Raw genomic sequence first — 20,959 nt, forward strand, 5'->3', positions numbered from 1 at the left:
CAAGCTCTGGAAGGACTTCAAAACAGAATGGACGAGATGCAAGAGACCATTAATGGACTAGAAAACAGAGAACAGGAATGCAGAGAAGCTGATGCAGAGAGAGATAAAAGGATCTCCAGGAATGAAAGAATTTTAAGAGAGCTGAGTGATCAATCAAAAAGGAATAATATAAGAATCATAGGTATCCAAGAAGAAGTAGAGAGAGAAAAGGGGATAGAAAATGTCTTTGAAGAAATAATTGCTGAAAATTTCCCCAAACTAGGGGAAGAAATGGCCTCTCAGACCACAGAGGTACACAGAACTCCCATGACAAGGGATCCAAGGAGGGCAACACCAAGACACATAATAATTAAAATGGCAAAGATCAAAGACAAGGACAAAGTATTACAGGCAGCCAGAGAGAAAAAAAAGGTTACCTACAAAGGAAAACCCATCAGGCTATCATCAGACTTCTCAACAGAAACCCTACAGGCCAGAAGAGAATGGCATGATATACTTAATGCAATGAAACAGAAGGGCCTCAAACCAAGACTACTGTATCCAGCACGAATCTCATTTAAATATGAAGGAGGGATTAAACAATTCCCAGACAAGCAAAAGTTGAGGGAATTTGCCTCCCACAAACCACCTCTACAGGGCATCCTACAGGGACTGCTCTAGATGGGAGCACTCCTAAAAAGAGCACACAACAAAACACCCAACATATGAAGAAGGGAGGAGGAGGAATGAGAAGGGAGAGAAATAAAGAATCATCAGACTGTGTTTATAATAGCTCAACAAGCGAGTTAAGTTAGACAGTAAGATAGTAAAGAAGCTAACCCTAAACCTTTGGTAACCACAAACTTAAAGCCTGCAATGGCAATAAATTCATACCTTTCAATAATCACCCTAAATGTAAATGGACTGAATGCACCAATCAAAAGACACAGAGTAATAGAATGGATAAAAAAGCAAGATCCATCCATATGCTGCTTACAAGAGACACACCTCAAACCCAAAGACGCGCACAGACTTAAAGTCAAGGGATGGAAAAAGATATTTCAAGCAAACAACAGAGAAAAGAAAGCAGGTGTTGCAATTCTGGTATCAGACAAAACAGACTTCAAAATAAAGAAAGTAACAAAAGACAAAGAAGGACATTACATAATGATAAAGGGCTCAGTCCATCAAGAGGATATAACCATTATAAATATATATGCACCCAACACAGGAGCACCAACATACCTGAAACAAATATTAATAGAACTAAAGGAGGAAATAGAATGCAATGCATTCATTCTAGGAGACTTCAACACACCACTCACTCCAAAGGACAGATCCACCAGACAGAAAATAAGTAAGGACACAGAGGCACTGAACAACACACTAGAACAGATGGACCTAATAGACATCTACAGAACTCTACATCCAAAAGCAACAGGATACACATTCTTCTCAAGTGCACATGGAACATTCTCCAGAATAGACCACATACTAGGACACAAAAAGAGCCTCAGTAAATTCCAAAAGATTGAAACACTACCAACCAACTTTTCAGACCACAAAGGCATTAAACTAGAAATAAACTGTTCAAAGAAAGCAAAAAGGCTCACAAACACATGGAGGCTAAACAACACGCTCCTAAATAATCAATGGATCAATGACCAAATCAAAATGGAGATCCAGCAATATATGGAAACAAATGACAACAACAACACTAAGCCCCAACTTCGGTGGGACACAGCAAAAGCAGTCTTAAGAGGAAAGTATATAGCAATCCAAGCATATTTAAAAAAGGAAGAGCAATCCCAAATGAACGGTCTAATGTCACAACTATCGAACTTGGAAAAAGAAGAACAAATGAGGCCTAAGGTCAGCAGAAGGAGGGACATAATAAAGATCAGAGAAGAAATAAATAAAATTGAGAAGAATAAAACAATAGCAAAAATCAATGAAACCAAGAGCTGGTTCTTCGAGAAAATAAACAAAATAGATAAGCCTCTAGCCAGACTTATTAAGAGGAAAAGAGAGTCAAAACACTTCAACAGTATCAGAAATGAGAAAGGAAAAATCACGACGGACCCCACAGAAATACAAAGAATTATTAGAGACTACTATGAAAACCTATATGCTAACAAGCTGGGAAAACTAGGAGAAATGAACAACTTCCTAGAAAAATACAACCTTCCAAGACTGACTCAAAAAGAAACAGAAAATCTAAACAGACCAATTACCAGCAACGAAATTGAAGCGGTAATCAAAAAACTACCAAAGAACAAAACCCCCGGGCCAGATGGATTTACCTCGGAATTTTATCAGACATACAGGGAAGACATAATACCCATTCTCCTTAAAGTTTTCCAAGAAATAGAAGAGGAGGGGATACTCCCAAACTCATTCTATGAAGCTAACATCACCCTAATACCAAAACCAGGCAAAGACACCACCAAAAAAGAAAACTACAGACCAATATCCCTGATGAACGTAGACGCAAAAATACTCAACAAAATTTTAGCAAACCGAATTCAAAAATACATCAAAACCATCGTACACCATGACCAAGTGGGATTCATCCCAGGGATGCAAGGATGGCACAACATTCGAAAGTCCATCAATATCATCCACCACATCAACAAAAAGAAAGACAAAAACCACATGATCATCTCCATAGATGCTGAAAAAGCATTTGACAAAGTTCAACATCCATTCATGATAAAAACTCTCAGCAAAATGGGAATAGAGGGCAAGTACCTCAACATAATAAAGGCCATCTATGAAAAACCCACAGCCAACATTATATTGAATAGCGAGAAGCTGAAAGCATTTCCGCTGAGATCAGGAACTAGACAGGGATGCCCACTCTCCCCACTCTTATTTAACAGTACTGGAGGTCCTAGCCACGGCAATCAGACAAAACAAAAAAATACAAGGAATCCAGATTGGCAAAGAAGAAGTCAAACTGTCACTATTTGCAGATAACATGATACTGTACATAAAAAACCCTAAAGACTCCACCCAGAACTACTAGAACTGATATCGGAATACAGCAAAGTTGCAGGATACAAAATCAACACACAGAAACCTGTGGCTTTCCTATATACCAACAATGAACCAACAGAAAGAGAAATCAGGAAAACAACTCCATTCACAATTGCATCAAAAAAAATAAAATACCTAGGAATAAACCTAACCAAAGAAGTGAAAGACTTATATTCTGAAAACTACAAGTCACTCTTAAAAGAAATTAAAGGGGACACTAACAGATGGAAATGCATCCCATGCTCATGGCTAGGAAGAATTAATATCGTCAAAATGGTCATCCTGCCCACAGCAATATACAGATTTGATGCAATCCCTATGAAACTACCAGCAACATTCTTCAAAGAACTGGAACAAATAATTCAAAAATTCATATGGAACCACCAAAGACCCCAAATAGCCAAAGCAATCCTGAGAAAGAAGAATAAAGTAGGGGGGATCTCACTCCCCAACTTCAAACTCTATTATAAAGCCATAGTAATCAAGACAATTTGGTACGGGCACAAGAACAGAGCCACAGACCAATGGAACAGACCAGACAATCCAGACATTAACCCAGACATATATGGTCAATTAATATTTGATAAAGGAGCCATGGACATACAATGGCGAAATGACAGTCTCTTCAACAGGTGGTGCTGGCAAAACTGGACAGTTACATGTAGGAGAATGAAACTGGACCATTGTCTAACCCCATATACAAAAGTAAACTCAAAATGGATCAAAGACCTGAAGTAAGTCATGAAACCATTAAACTCTTGGAAGGAAACATCGGCACAAACCTCTTAGACATAAACATGAGTGACCTCTTCTTGAACATATCTCCCCAGGAAAGGAAAACAACAGCAAAAATGAACAAGTGGGACTATATTAAGCTGAAAAGCTTCTGTACAGCAAAAGACACCATCAATAGAACAAAAAGGAACCCTACAGTATGGGAGAATATCTTTGAAAATGACACATCCGATAAAGGCTTGACGTCCAGAATATATAAAGAGCTCACACGCCTCAACAAACAAAAAACAAATAACCCAATTAAAAAATGGGCAAAGGAACTGAACAGACAGTTCTCCAAAAAAGAAATACAGATGGCCAACAGACACATGAAAAGATGCTCCACATCGCTAATTATCAGAGAAATGCAAATTAAAACTACAATGAGGTATCACCTCACACCAGTAAGGATGGCTGCCATCCAAAAGACAAACAACAACAAATGTTGGCGAGGCTGTGGAGAAAGGGGAACCCTCCTACACTGCTGGTGGGAATGTAAGTTAGCTCAACCATTGTGGAAAGCAGTATGGAGGTGCATCAAAATGCTCAAAACAGACATACCATTTGACCCAGGAATTGCACTCCTAGAAATTTACCCTAAGAACGCAGCAATCAAGTATGAGAAAGAACAATGTACCCCTATGTTTATCGCAGCACTATTTACAATAGCCAAGAATTGGAAGCAACCTAAATGTCCATCAATAGATGAATGGATAAAGAAGAGGTGGTACATATACACAATGGAATACTACTCAGCCATAAGAAAAGGGCAAATCCAACCATTTGCAGCAACATGGATGGAGCTGGAGGGTATTATGCTCAGTGAAACAAACCAAGCAGAGAAAGAGAAATACCAAATGATTTCACTCATCTGTGGAATATAAGAACAAAGGAAAAACTGAAGGAACAAAACAGCAACAGAATCACAGAACTCAAGAATGGACTAACAGGTACCAAAGGGAAAGGGACTGGGGAGGATGGGTGGGTAGGGAGGGATAAGGGGGGGAAGAATAAAGGGGATATTATGATTACCATGCATAATGGGGGGGTGGGAGAAAGGGGAGGGCTGTACAACACAGAGAAGACAAGTAGTGATTCTACAACAGTTTGCTACGCTGATGGACAGTGACTGTAAAGGAGTATATAGGGGGGACCTGGTATAGGGGAGAGCCTAGTAAACAAAGTATTCATCATGTAAGTGTAGATTAATGATTAAAAAAAAAATGCAGTTCCTATGTGGTGACCTCTAATGAGTTCTACACAATGATATAAAGGACATATAAAAGTGTAGGCAAAGGGTCTGTTTGTGTTTATACAGAGGATCAAAGCCTAATTTGGCTACCCCGAAAATGAACTAAGAAACAATATGAAAGAGAACTTCCAACATCAGCACTCTCGGGAAGACTCATGCCAGAAGATGATCATCAAAAAACCCCAACAAAGATCCACGCACTGCTACAGCTGTAGATGCACTCATCCCACCAGCTCCTGGACTTGCCATGGGAATGAAGGAGATATCTAAGCTGGCCTGTGCATACAGTAAAACAACAAATTTGACTGGATCTATACTGTTGGAACTCAACCAAGAATTAGGAGAAGTGCAAATTGTAGCGCTCCAAAATCTTACAACTACAGACTATTTACTGTTAAAAGAACATATGGGATGTGAACAGTGCCCAGGAATGGGTTGTTTTAATTTGTCTGATTTTTCTCAAACTACTCAAATTCAGTTAGATAATAACCATCATAACATTGATAAGTTTTCACAAATGCCTAGGGTGCCTAACTGGTTTTCTTGGTTTCACTGGAGATGGCTGGTAATTACAGGTATGCTTTGGTTATGTAACTATACTCCTATTATGTTAATGTGTGTGCGCAATTTAAGTAGTAGCTTAAAATCTATACATGCTGAAGTTACTCTACAAGAAGATATGTCAAAGAAATAATCAATCTTCCCATGTTTTCTCCCGCCTGCTACTTCTATAGCTTTTCTTCTTTCTTCCTAATTACAACGAATTCTTAAATAGAATTCGTGCCTCATATCAAATTTACCGAGTATCATAACTCCTCCAAGTGGTAAAGATACCTCAAGACAAATGCTGGGCATAGAAGCCACAGGGCATAAATATGCAAAGAAATAAAAAGCTAACCATTTCAAACAATAAGGCTTCTCTCTCACTTACTAACTTAACATTTCCCTGTATGGCCCTGGAAGATGACTGGTTAGCCAGAGACGGGTAAGATTCCTCAAGGGAGGAACAACCTAAGACAGGCACAGTCGCAGGGGGGTCATCAGGTGAGAAATTGGGGATCAACAGAGGTGAGGCTTAGAACCTCACCCCCCCTGTTCTGAGAGAAATCTTCTGCATATGTGGATGTTTTATTGCCCTTGTCTAGCTTGGATTAACACATAGTCTACAGGCACACACCTGATCATCTACATTTGCTCTCTTACAACACTAAACTATGTTTTCTACCTTTATGTTGTATCTACCTACCACTTCAGCATCCTATTAAAAATAATAAAGAGAGAAATGTGGTATCCACATATAAATCAAGTATAAAAATCAAATGTGTATTCATATTTGAACTGTTTATAGTTCATAATGCATGAGCAAAACCAAAAGTTTCTGTGATGACTGCCCTTGTAGTGTTCACCATGTAACTTATTCACTATGTAAGAATTTGTTCTCCATGTAAGAACTTGTTCGTTATGCTTCAGAAGATTGGAGACTGACGAAAATTAGGCTTGGGGTGGATTAATGATTGTGCATTGAGCATTGACTCCCCTATACAGAATTTTATTGTTGTTAACAACCATTTGATCAATAAATATGAGAGATGCCCTAACAACAACAACCAAGAAAAAGTACACACTTCCAATTGTAAAATAAATAAGCAACCGGGATGTAATGTATAGCATAAGGAATATAGTCAAAATATTGTAACAACTTGGTATGGTGATAGCTGGTACTTAGAATTATCATGTATATAAATGTTGAATCACTGTGTTGTACACCTGAAACTAATGTAATGTAATACTGTGTGTCAACTACCCTTCAATAAAAAATAATTATCTAAAAAAAAAATAATAATGGCTGTGTCATACTTCAACAGGTAGATAATCCATATTGTTTTAGACTTCTCTTTTTTTAGACACCTAGGTTATCTTCATGTGTTCTGCCACTATTAGTGATAGTTGGAAATCTCAGTAATTGGAAATTATAGTGAATTTTTCATACAAAGAAAAAAAAAAAAGCAGTTCCTATGTGGTGACCTCTAATGAGTTCTACACAATGATATAAAGGGCATATAAAAGTGTAGGCAAAGGTTCTGTTTGTGTTTATACAGAGGATCAAAGCCTAATTTGGCTACCCTGAAAATGAACTAAGATACGATATGAAAAAGAACTTCCAACATCAGCACTCTCGGGAAGACTCATGACAGAAGATGATCAGCAAAAAAAAAAAAAAAACTCCAACAAAGATCCACGCACTGTCACAGGTGTAGATGCACTCATCCCACCAGTTCCTGGACTTGCCATGGGAATGATGAAGGAGATATCTAAGCTGGCCTGTGCATACAGTAAAACAAAAATTGGACTGGATCTATACTGTTGGAACTCAACCAAGAATTGGGAGAAGTGCAAATTGTGGCACTCCAAAATCTTGCAACCACAGACTATTTATCGTTAAAAGAACATACGGGATATGAACAGTCCCCAGGAATGGGTTGTTCTAGTTTATCTGAATTCTCTCAGACTGTTTAAGTTCAGTCGGACAATATCCACCATATCATAGATGGGTTTTCACAAATGCCTAGGGTGCCTAACTGGTTTTCTTGGTTTCACTGGAGATGGCTGGTAATTACAGGTATGCTTTGGTTAGGTAACTATATTCCTATTATGTTAATGTGTGTGCACAATTTAATTAGTAGTTTAAAACCTATCCATGCTGAAGTTACTCTACAAGAAGATATGTCAAAGAAATAATCAATCTTCCCAGGTTTTCTTCTGCCTGCTACTTCTATAGCTTTTCTTCTTCCTACCTAATCACAACCTTTAAATAGAACTCGTGCCACATGTCGAATTTACTGACTATCATAATTCTTCCAAGTGGTAAAGACACCTCAAGACAAATGCTGGGCATAGAAGCCACAAGGCATAAATATGCAAAGAAGTAAAAAGCTAACCTTTTCAAACAATAAGGCTTCTCTCTCACTTACCAACTTAACATTTCCCTGTATGGCCCCGGAAGATGACTTGTTAGCCAGAGACGGGTAAGATTCCTCAAGGGAGGAACAACCTAAGACAGGCACAGTTGCAGGGGGGCCATCTGGTGAGAAAAATGGGGAGCAGCAGAGGTGAGGCTTAGAACCTCCCCCCTCATGTTCTGAGAGAAATCTTCTGCATACATGGATGTTTATTGCCCTCGTCTAGCTTGGATTAAGACATAGTCTACAGGCACACACCTGATCATCTACATTTGCTCTCTTACAACACTAAACTCTGTTTTCTACCTTTATCTCGTATCTACCTACCACTTCAGCATTTTATTAAAAATAATAATAATAGAGAAATATGGTATCCACATATAAATCAAGTTTAAAAATCAAATGAATAGTCATATTTGAACTGACTGTGTATAGTTCATAATGCATGAACAAAACCGAAAGCTTCTGTGATGACTGCCCTTGCACTGTTCACCATGTAACTTATTCACTATGTAAGAATTTGTACTCTACGTAAGAATTTATTCATTATGCATCAGAAGATTGGAGACTGATGAAAATTAGGCTTGGGGTGGATTAATGATTGTGCATTGAGTATTGACCCCCTTATACAGAAATTTATTGTGGTTAACAACTATTTGATCAATAAATATGAGAGATGCCCTCACAAAAAAAAAAAATATATATATATATATATATATATATATTTAAACACACTTCCAATTGTAAAATAAATAAGTAACCGGGATGTAATGTATAGCATAAGGAATATAGTCAAAATATTGTAACAACTTGGTATGGTGATACCTGGTACCTAGAATTATCATGTATATAAATGTTGAATCACTGTGTTGTACACATGAAACTAATGTAATGCAATACTGTTGTCAACTACCCTTCAATAAAAAAATAAAAAGTAAAAAATAAAAAAAATGAAAGAATACATTTACTTATAGTACAGAGTTGACATTATATAGGAAAATTCTTATTTATGCAAACTGTCAAAAAGTCACCTTTAATATATAGTGGAAGGTTTCTAAACAGATACAGTGGGATGTTATGAACATATAGGACAGGGGAACAGAAATAAAACTTGCACAGGTCCTTACAGTCATCTCGTTTTGCTTTCTTAACACAAGTAAAACTTGGTTCTGATGAGTTACCAGAAGTGTTTACCTCCCTTTTTCTTTTTCTCTGCTCTTTGCTGAGATGAGTTTCTATTTCATTAAGGTTCGTACTAGAGAAAATAATGTCTGAAATCAATATCCATGCTTTAGGGTTATCTATTTTTAGTAAAAGTTTAGCTTTCATTCTCTTCCAAGTAAAGACAATGCAAATTAATTCATAAAAACACATGAAAGAATACATTTACTTATAGTACAGAGTTGACATTACATAGGAAAATTCCTATTTACACAAACGGTCCCACAGTCATCTTTAGTATGGTGGAAGGTTTCTAAACAAATACAAGGGCATGTTATGAACATACAGGACAGGGGAACAGAAATAATATCCGCAAAGAGTCAGGTCCTTAGAGTGTTCTCGTTTCGTTGTCTTAACGGAACTAAAAGTTGGTAGTTTGGTCCAGTCACAAGTGTTTTCCTCTGTTTTTTTTTTTCTCAACGCTTCGCTGAGGCGAGTATGCATATCAGTGAGGATCATCCTAGAGAAAATAATGTTTCAAATCAACATCCATGCTTCAGAGTTATCCATCTTTAGTAAAAGTTTAGCTTTCATTCTCTTTCAAGTAAAGACAATGCAAATTAATTCATAAAGAAGATGAAAGACTACATTTACTTATAGTACAGAGTTGACATTACATAGGAAAATTTCCACTCACAAAAACTGTCAAAAAGTCACCTGTAATATGGTGGAAGTTTTCTAAACAAATACAATGGGAGATGTTATGAACACATAGGACAGGGGAACAGAAATAATACCTGGAAAAAGTCATATCCTGGTAGAGGTCTGGGTTCTCTATTAGTTCCTTAGAATAAGTAAAAGGTGGTAGTTCTTTCAAGTCACAAGTGTTTGCCTCCATTTTTCCTTTTATCAACTCTTCACAGAGGCGATTTACCATTTCAGCAAAGACGAAACTGGAGAAAATAATGTTTCAAATCAACATCCATGCTTCAGAGTTACCCATCTTTAGAAAAAGTTTAGCTTTCATTCTCTTTCAAGTAAAGACAATGCAAATTAATTCATGGAAAGGATGAAAGAATACATTTACTTATAGTACAGAGCTGACATTATGTAAGAAAATTCCTATTTACACAAACGGTCAAAAAGTCACCTTTACTATGGTGGAAGGTTTCTAAACAAATACAATGGGATGTTCTGAACATACAGGACAGGGGAATAGAAATAATACTGGCAATTAGTCAGGTAGAGACTCCTTTTGTTTCGGTTCCTTAACAGAGATACAACTGGGTTGTTTTGACAAGCAACCTGAATCATTTTCCTCCATTGTTCCTTTTCTCTGCTCTTTGCTTAGATGAGTTTCCATTTCATTAAGGTTCGTACTAGAGAAAATAATGTTTGAAGTCAATATCCACGCTTTAGAGTTGTCTATCTTTACTAAAAGTTTAGCTTTCATTCTCTTCCAAGTAAAGACAATGCAAATTAATTCATAAAAACACATGAAAGAATACACTTACTTATAGTACAGAGTTGATATTACATAGGAAAATTCCTATTTACGCAAATGGTCAAAAAGTCACCTTTAGTATGGTGGAAAGTTTCTAAACAAATACAAGGGGATGTTATGAACATACAGGACAAGGACACAGAAATAATACCAGCAAAGAGTCAGGTCCTTAGAGTGTTCTCGTTTCAGTGTCTTAACAGAACTAAAAGTTGGTAGTATGGACAAGTCACATGTGTTTTTCTCCGTTTTTCCTTTTCTCAACTCTTCGCTGAGGCAAGTTACCATGTCGGCAAGGATCATCCTAGAGAAAATAATGTTTCAAATCAACATCCATGCTTCAGAGTTATTCATCTTTAGTAAAAGTTTAGCTTTCATTGTCTTTCAAGTAAAGACAATGCAAATCAATTCATAAAAAAGATGAAAGAATGCATTTACTTATAGTACAGAGTTGACATTACATAGGAAAATTCCTATTTACATAAATGGTCAAAAAGTCACCTGTAGGTTCCCAGGAATGTGTTGTTTTAATTTATCTGATTTTTCTCAAACTATTCAAATTCAGTTAGACAATATACATCATATCATTGATAAATTTTCACAAATGCCTAGGGTGCCTAACTGGTTCTTTTGGTTTCACTGGAGATGGCTGGTAATTGTAGGTGTGCTTTGGTTATGTAGCTGTATTCCTATTATGTTAATGTGTGTATGCAATTTAATTAGTAGTTTAAAACCTATCATGCTTATGTTACTCTACAAGAAGATATGTCAAAGAAATAATCAATCTTCCCATGTTTTCTTCCATCTGCTACTTCTATAGCTTCTCTTCTTCCTTCATAATTAAAACCCCTAAGTAGAATTCGTGCCTCATATCAAAATTACCGAGTATCATAATTCTTCCAAGTGGGAAAGATACCTCAAGACAAATGTTGGGGATAGAAGCCACAGGCCATAAATCTGCAAAGAAGTAAACAGCTAACCTTTTCAAACAATATTGCTTCTCTCTCACTTACCAACTTTACATTTCCCTGTATGGCCCCGGAAGATGACTGGTTAGCCAGAGATGGGTAAGATTCCTCAAGGGAGGAACAACCTAAGACAAGCACAGTCGCAGGGGGACCATCAGGTGAAAAATTGGGGATCAACATAGGTGAGGCTTAGAACCTCACCCCCCGTTTTGAGAGAAATCTTCTGCATCCGTGGATGTTTTGTTGCCCTTGTCTAGCTTGGATTAATACTTAGTCTATAGGCACACACCTGATCATCTACATCTGCTCTCTTACAGCACTAAACTATGTTTTCTACCTTTATCTTGCATCTACCTACCACTTCAGCATTTTATTAAAAATAATAATAATAATAATAAGGGAGAAATGTGGGATTCACATATAAATCAAGTATAAAAATCAAACGAATAATCATATTTGACCTGATTGTTTATAGTTCATAATGCGTGATCAAAACCGAAAGTTTCTGTGATGACTGCCCTTGCACTGTTCACCATGTAAGAACTTATTCACTATGTAAGAATTTGTTCACCATGTAAGAACTTGTTCATTATGCTTCAGAAGATTGGAGACTGTTGAGAATTAGGCTTGGGGTTGATTAATGATTGTGCATTGAGTCCCCTATACAGAATTTTATTGTTGTTAACAACCATTTGATCAATAAATATGAGAGATGCCCTCTCAAAAAAAAAAAAAGTCACCTGTAGTATGGTGGAACCTTTCCTAAACAAATACAATAGGATGTTATGAACACATAGGACAGGGGAACAGGAATAATACCGGGAAAAAGTCACCTACTCGGGCTCCTCTCGTTTCGGTGTCTTAACGGAACCACAAGTTGGTAGTTTGGACAAGTCACATGTGTTTTTCTCCATTTTTCCTTTTCTCAACTCTTTGCTGAGGCGAGTTACCATGTTGGCAAGGATCATCCTAGAGAAAACAATGTTTCAAATCAACATCCATGCTTCAGAGTTATCCATCTTTAGTAAAAGTTTAGCTTTCATTGTCTTTCAAGTAAAGACAATGCAAATCAATTCATAAAAAAGATGAAAGAATACATTTACTTATAGTACTGAGTTGACATTACATAGGAAAATTCCTATTTACACAAACAGTCAAAAAGTCACCTGTAGTATGGTGGAACCTTTCTAAACAAATACAATGGGATGTTATGATCATATAGGACAGGATAACAGAAATAATACTGGCAAAAAGTCACCTACTCAGCCTCCTCTCTTTTCGGTGTCTTAACGGAACCAAAAGTTGGTAGTTTGGACAAGTCATAAGTGTTTTTCTCTGTTTTCCCTTTTCTCAACTCTTTGCTGAGGCGAGTTACCATGTCGGCAAGGATCATCCTAGAGAAAATAATGTTTCAAATCAACATCCATGCTTCAGAGTTATCCATCTTTAGTAAAAGTTTAGCTTTCATTGTCTTTCAAGTAAAGACAATGCAAATCAATTCATAAAAAAGATGAAAGAATACATTTACTTATAGTACAGAGTTGACATCATATAGGAAAATTCCTATTTACACAAACGGTCAAAAAGTCACCTGTAGAACGGTGGAACCTTTCTAAACAAATACAATGGGATGTTATGAACATATAGGACAGGGGAACAGAAATAATACCGACAAAAAGTCACGTACTCAGCCTCCTCTCATTTTGGTTCCTTCTACAGAGGTACAACTTGGTTGTTTTGACAAGTGACCCGAATCGTTTTCCTCCATTGTTCCTTTTCTCTGCTCTTTGCTTAGATGTTGTCCATATACCAATACCAATGAAACAGGATACTCCTATTTACTGATGTCTGCCACTTCATGCACTACTTAAAGCCATAAAAGCTGCACCATTGTCCATAAGGGTATCTAAAAGGCACAGTATGAAAATAAGATAAGCACTACCAGTAACTTAGAGTTTGATCATCTCATTTTATTTCAAACTGCAAAAATCAAAGTTGTAATGTCTAATCAATTCTTTTTAGTATCCCCAAAGGGATATTTCTAATATCACTTCTAAAATTTACCTATAAAACATGAATCTATTTCATATTCTCTCATCAACCTAACTGAAAATTCCCATTGTATTCAATGGCAGTTTTGCATCAGGAAAGATGGGAGAATATGGGTCATAATTGTACCTGATTTGTACAGTTATCCAACTTTCATTTTAACATCAGTAACACAAATTTTTGGACAGCGGCCTTCAATAAGGCTTACACAATTCAATTAAAAATCTTGGGGACAGATCATACTTATAGACAGACAAGCAGATGTGTGCAATGCACTGTGCTGTAAAGCCATGCAGCAGTATGTAATATGACAGCAGCCAGTGCTACACTTTATGCATTGCTATGACAACCATATCACAACCAAATCACAATGCGGTGTTAGATGTACAAAAATAAACATACCCATACCATATCTAGTCTATGCCTCTCCACCTACCGGTAGAAAGAGTTGGCACAACATTATGAAACAGAAATCACACAGTCATGAAACCAATTTTTAACCACCCAAAAGACACCAATACGAAAGCAAGGCAAAAACTGTAAGATGAAGGGAAAACTTAAGGGGGAATCATAATGGAAATTTTTAAGAAAATATTTTCAAGATGCTCCCCAAATTAAGATTTAAGAAAAATCATAAAATGTACATTTCAACAATTGTTTAACTTTATGTCTACAGACCTGATGCTTCAGAACAGCTTGTTGTCTTCTGATTTCTTTCTCCTAAAAAATAAAAAGCTTTTAATATATAATTTCAGGGAAGATTTAGAACATGTTACAAGTATTGCAAGTTCCTTTTCTGAGGTTCTATAGTTGTCCATTAGGTCGAACTATATAAAATTGTAAATATGTAATCATTTTTTACTTACAAAATAGGCAATTTCATGCAGTTCTACCTAACACATAAAAACTGTATGACAATATCAAGGATCTTTATTCAGCAGCCATTTAAACTTAAAATTCAAGGACCTCACGCCACATTTCAATAGCACATTTACTGAACCGACTGACCTAGATTGTCAGAATATGTCAGATACAAATGGAACATGTATTTTTTATCATTTTAACAATAAAATATTTATTAAATAAATCTAATAAGTAGATCTGGCACAACCCTGAAATCTAACTAACTCGAACTCTCTCCACTCTGAATATAAATTGCCAAACAGTCTATAATTAACAGCATCTATATCATTTTATACACTGTAAGTGAATGAGAGTGATGAGAGGCAATGGGATCAGCTTGAGATTCTCACGCCTGCCTAGGACTCAGCGGACCATTCCAAGGCGGTGAGGCTTGATGCAAGCTATTCTTTGAAGGCTAATAATTTAAATATTTTTATAAAGGTAAAATCTGGGTGAAATTAATATTAAGGGAAGCCATGAAAAAGGGTAGAAATCTAAAGAACAAAGTAAGAAGGTCTATATAAAAAGGTGAAAAACAGTTCCCTGGCTTTATAAACTACACAGCAAAACCCAGTCTGTAGGAAGTTCTACAAATTACCCAGTTTATTCAACAAATAAATTTCAAGAAGTGAAAACACTGTGAGAAGATTAAAGGGGCCTTAATGGATGTATCTAACATGCCCAGTGTTTGGATCTTACCTAGATTTTGATTCAAATAGACAAACTGTTTAGGAAATTCTGAGAGTTAAGAATTTAAACAATGAAAATTTTCAACAATGTCTGATATTTGATATCAAGAAATTATCATTTTAAAGTATGATAATGGTATTGTGATACTTTGGTAGAAAACAAGAACTCTTATCTTTTAGATACATTTACAGGTTGAAGTACGATGTCTAAAATTTGCTTCAACAAATTATGGAAGAGGAGTAGTAGATGGGAATATATGTAGATCAATATTGTTCATATGATAATTTCGAAAGCTGATGATAGGTACATGATGTACATTATTTTGCCTACTTTTGTGATATTTCAGATTTCCCACTATAAGTCTCCTCGTGGAAACACATACACCAGCATAACACTAGTGTACTACAGGAATAAGCCTGCTTAGTGCATAGGTAATAATCAAGAGCTGGTTGTCCTCCATAAGGAAATCAAAACAAATACACTGTTACGTGACCTTATTTAGAGTCCCAAGTAGTATGTCCAGACATAGGAAAAACATTCTTGCAAAATAACCTTTCTAAAACAATTTTTAAAATACCTTATACTTCTTTTTTGAGAGAGAATTCCTTTGGTGTGAAGGTTAATAAGATTTTTTTAGTGTTCCTTTTTCCTTAAAAGAACCTTAAAGCAGGATTCAGCCTGAACCACTCTGGGCACTTCTGCAGCCAGAGCCAGCAGTCCTGACTGCCCTTTATGCTGTGGCACCAGGCTCGGAATCATGACATATGATGACCTCACACAATGGGTGCCATGGACACAAGCACTGCTCTTGCTCCCATCACAGATGACAGTTACACCCCACAATCCAAGCACCATGCTCTGTCTGAGGCATTTTGAATGTATTGTTCACTTTAATCTTCATAATCATTTGACCTAATAAGGTGGGTTTCACTGTCCCTATATTACCATTGAGGGAACCACAGGCCCACTGAGGTTAAATCATTTCCTGAGGTGCACCGGCAATAAGGAACAGCAATGTGTGATTTGAACCCAGGACTGTCCCTCTCTAAAACCTGCAGTCTTAGCCACTACATGTACTTCACTGCTATTACAAAGATATTTTTATACTTGATACTGATCACGATATTCAGGATGAAAGCATAGTCAAGATGATGTTATGGCAGGGTTGTGGAAAAAACCAATGCACATACTCAGTGTCTACATGTCAAAAAAATATCTATGCTAAATCTTTTCAGTAATTCCCATTTTAAATATTAATTCTGAGGAGAGAATTTTGGCTGAGATTTCAAATGAAGACAGTAGGAACAGCAGTTGTACTAACTGCATTTTTACACCATAAAACAATAAGGGGAGGGTGGATGGGAAGGGAGGGATAAGGGTGGGGAAAAAGGAAGGGGGCCTTACGATTAGCAGGTATAATGTGGGGGGGAGTGCACAGGGAGGGCTGTGCAACACAGAGAAGACATGTAGTGATTCTATAGCATCTTATTACACTGATGGACAGTGATTATAATGGGGTTTGTGGGGGGTACTTGGTGAAGGGGGGAGTCTAGTAAACATAATGTTCTTCATGTAATTGTAGATTAATGATGTCAAAATGAATTTTTTAAATAATGAATAAAAAATATATATCATCAGTTCATAAAGATAACACAGCAAATACTTAACTGGTCACCTTTGGAGTTAGCTATGGCATCAGTGCCTGCTTATTATCCTACCATTCCTATAGGTAGGGCATGTTCTTCTCTCTAGAATTACACAGACCTTCAACTAACAAATGCAGACGGAAGGACAGAATTAGAACATCACCACTTTGCCACAATGGATACAGACAAAGGTGATAAATGGCCACTAAAATCAGCAGCTGAAAAGCTCATAGGAACAAAAAATGGAAGGACTAGACTGACACCTGAGTCCAGGGATCAACATTAACATCGCAAAAGGCACACAGCACGTGCTCCCGATGTGATGCCAGCAGAAGTGCACAGCACCACCTATGAAATACTCTGCCCAAATCACCGAACTTGAAACTAATCAAGCCTCAGGAGCCAACTGCCCATTTAAGGAGAAAATAGGGATAGAGTACATGTTAAAATGACACCATGACGATCAAAACAAAATCCAGAACGTAGTAAATTCTATAGAACAAAATGACTCCGTTTTTTCAAAAGTGTAAGGAAAAGCTTAGTAGTAGTATTGTAGATTAAGAGCCTAAGAAAGGCCCTACATCCCTGCCAGTTGGGAGGGCGCTCAGCCGCCGCCCCAGCCCGTGCCCCAGGCCTGCGGCGGTGGCGGCGGCCGCGGGGACAGCGTGCCCTCGGCTCCTGCGGGGGGTGGGGGTGGGAGCTGACACCTGGGGGCCGCCAGGGAGCGCTGGCTGGGCAGCTGCGCGGGGCCTGAAGAGCCCGGGGCGGGGGGCGCTGTCAGGCTGGTGACCTGCCACCTGGGGGCCCGGCTCCTGGGGCGGGCCAAGGCGCTGGCAGCCATGTCCCAGCAGGCACGCCCCGGGGGCGTGCCTGGCACGCCCCCAGGACCACGGAGGGGTTCTGCCACTGACTTGGCCGGAGGGCGGCTGGCTCGCGTCGAGCTAGCCGGGCCCGTGGGCCGCCCTGAACAGCGGGCCCGGGGAGGCGGAGTCGCCGGGGGAAGCGCGCATCCCGCGTCTGTCGCCGCAGCTGCCCTTGACTTGGTGGTGCCTCCCTGCGCGGCTGCACGGCCGGCCATGGGAATGCGGACTCTGCCCCCGGGGATCAGCGGGCCTCGTGGGACGCGAGGTTCGCCCCGCCCCCGGCGCGGCACTCCCAGCATCCTCGCTCCGCCCAGGCCGGGCCGGCTGCGTGAACTCGGGCGTCCTGCGTTTTCACTGGATGCTTCAAACTCGGCGGTGATGCAGACACCGGGCTGGGCTTGCGGGGAGGGCTCACACCCCGGCCGCTCCCGCGCCGCCCGTCCCTGGGTTGCGGCTCCCCAGCCGGAAGACTGCAACTTCGCAGAATCATCAGAAGCATCTTCCATATACAAAACGCAGTTGGAGAACCCACTGACCCCGAACGAATGACAGGCCTGTGCTGAGAGGCAGCAGTGAAAGGCTATGATCTTCTCTGGAGACAGAGAAGACAGTATAGCACAGAGAAGAGAAGTAGTGACTCTATAGCATCTTACTACACTGATGGACAGTGACTATAATGGGGTATGTGGTGGGGACGTGATAATGGGGGGAATCTAGTAAGCACAATGTTGCTCATGTGATTGTATATTAATGATACCAAAATAAAAAAAATAAAGTATTTGATGAAAGAATAAATGAATGAAAAAAAAGACAGAGAACACTTGCTGTACAAGAGATTCCAGTAATCGGAGAGCTTCACTGGAGAATTCTACCAAACTCTTAAAGAATTAAAGTCAATCTTTCTCAAAATCTTCCAAAAAATTGGAGAGTACAGAACACTTGCAAGCTCAGTCTATGAGGCCACCATTACCCTGATATCAATCCAGATTAGGATGCCATGAAAAAACACAACTGCAGACCAATATTCTTATTGAAAATAGATGCAAGATTCTTACTATGCTGATGAACAGTACCTGTAAAGGGGTATGTGTTGTGGACTTGACAATAAGGGGGAATGTAGTAACCACACTGTTGCTCATGTGAAACATTCATAAGATTATGTATCAATGATACCTTAATTTAAAAAATAAAAAATAAAATAGATGAGCATTTTCTAAAAGTATTAGTAAACCAAATTCAAGGTCACATTAAAGGGATTTCCCACATGACCAGCTGACACTTATCCCAAGGAGGCAAGTGGTTCAATATGCAAATCATATGAGATTAGAAGTAAATGAAAAAAATCTTTTCATCTCAATAGAGTCAGAATAAGCATGGTACAACATATAATATACTTTTACCATAAAAACCCACAAGAAACAGAGCAGAGAAGGAACAACCTCAGCATGATAATGTCCATATACAACAAATCTATAGTTAACACTATACTCAGCAGTGAAGCATTGAAAGCTTCCCCTCTAAGGCCAAGAAGACAAGGACTCTTGAGCCTGCACATAATGATGTTGGAGAACTTTGGACTCTAACCCAACTGAGGTCATGAAAATGACAGAAAGTCTATGTACCAGAATGTAGACATATTTTTCTCATAGTTGATGCACTTGCTGATATTTAAAGCTGGTCTGCAGGTAAGAATTATCAACAATTTTGATTTCCTAATGTGGGTCATGTCGTATTTCTGTGGTAAATTATGCCTCTAATTGGAAAAATACAGTTGACAATTTTCTATGATGGAGCAAATGTAGTGGTGCACTGACCACTGGAAAATCTGAATGAAGGAATATCAGGGATATTGCAGGTTTTCTGTAAGTCTGAAATTATCTGAAAACACTCTTCTAAATGATTGTGTTCATACTATGCCATTAAGCCAATCTGACCGCAAAATATGTTACGGATGAAGAGCTTGATTTACCCCAGATGAACCAAGTTGTAAAGCTAAAGCTGGTCAACCCTGTAAGAAACTGAATATTTAGAAGGCAGTACATGAGTAATGTATTAATGTTACTGTACCTCCAGTGTGATGGATAATTTGTGGAGCCTGGGTAAACACTGAGAACTTTAACCCCTTTTTCTATCATGATGCCTTTCCTCACCTGGCTACTATGAAAACTCTCTAACCCTTGCCACAGGACACAGGACAGGGACAAGGGCATTCCCTCTTACCACCACTCCTCCTATTAAGGCCCATGGCGCCCCTGAACCACTGCACCCTGTCCTCTCCACGAGGCTGGCGGAGGATGGAAGCTGGGGTCTCAGCTGTCATTTTGCTTCTTGTGTGGTGCTGCTCTGAGTCTGTCCCTACAGTTATGACCCAGCAACATGAAGAGAGGGGACTAGAGAGAGAGAATCACCACTCTGGCTCTCTTGAGGTGGGATTCTCTTATGACAAATTACCGGGTAAGCAGCAGGAACGACATGACCTTGCGGGGAATTTACAGTGCAGAGGTATGTGGGCTATGTGATGAAGAGACTATCCCCTTTGTGCTGCCGTAGGGGACTACATGTAATTGGTGCATTTTGACACAGGTTAACATGACTCAAAAGTTAATATATGGAATATCAAAGGAGAATATATACTACGCTGAATCCAAATCTTGATACAAAATCATTATTAAATTGTATGCAAATTAGCACAGTGGAATGATATTTTGAGTGACTGGAAATAAATTTTAGGTGTCTCCTGACAATTTTAAGACTCTCCTGAAAACTGACAATTTAATCAAGCATCATAATTATTAGTTCACTCATTTTTACATAAACAATGAGAGGATATAAATTTGGAAGTATGTTGTATGAATGTAAAACTTTAATAAGGCACATGGATATACTTTATGAATTTGAAAATTAAAAACAGTAAATTGAAAATATTTTTGGCTTTAGTACAAATATGTAAACTTGAAATATTACATTGTGAGATATAACATATACACTCTTTAAATATTTAAGAGAATTTCAATTATTCCAATGTCATAGGAAATTAACCATTATGAGAATTCATAGAAGCATTGGTAAAAAGTATCTGATTTCCACAGTCAGATACTGTCCACAATTCAAGCAGACAATCCCCTGAATGTACACCTACTTCCCCTGTGTGTGAATCTGTGTAGGGCTTCCTCC

This window comes from Manis pentadactyla, chromosome 5 (assembly GCF_030020395.1).
Source record: "Manis pentadactyla isolate mManPen7 chromosome 5, mManPen7.hap1, whole genome shotgun sequence".
NCBI lineage: Eukaryota > Metazoa > Chordata > Mammalia > Pholidota > Manidae > Manis > Manis pentadactyla.